The sequence below is a fragment of the Vipera ursinii genome (genome assembly GCF_947247035.1).
Source record: "Vipera ursinii genome assembly, chromosome: 1".
In the NCBI taxonomy this organism is placed as follows: domain Eukaryota; kingdom Metazoa; phylum Chordata; class Lepidosauria; order Squamata; family Viperidae; genus Vipera; species Vipera ursinii.
Genome location: NC_139512.1, coordinates 166,950,251 through 166,950,670, shown reverse-complemented (window position 1 = coordinate 166,950,670; position 420 = coordinate 166,950,251).

Sequence of the window (420 nt, the reverse complement as noted above, 5' to 3'; positions counted from 1 at the left end):
CTTTTAAACAATGCTATTAATAGGATTCAATAATAATAATAATAACAATAACAATAATAATAATAATAATAATAATAATAATAATAATAATAATAATAATAATAATAATAATAATAATAATAATAATAATAATAATAATAATAATAATAATAATAATAATAATAATAATAATAATAATAATAAAAGAAGTCGAGAGTTGCAAGGACCCGGGAACTGAAAGAGTAAGATTTATGCGCACGATCTGGGCATGCGCAGGGCAACCCACGGCTGTCCATCGGGAAAATGGACAGGCCGCCGCGGCTCGGCTGTAGAATTCCCAGGCTGGTCTGAATGGAGGAGGAGGAGGGGAGGGAGAAACGCTGCGTCCTCTGTGTACTCAGCCCACCCCACCGACGGGGATAGTTCCTGGACGTCTCATCG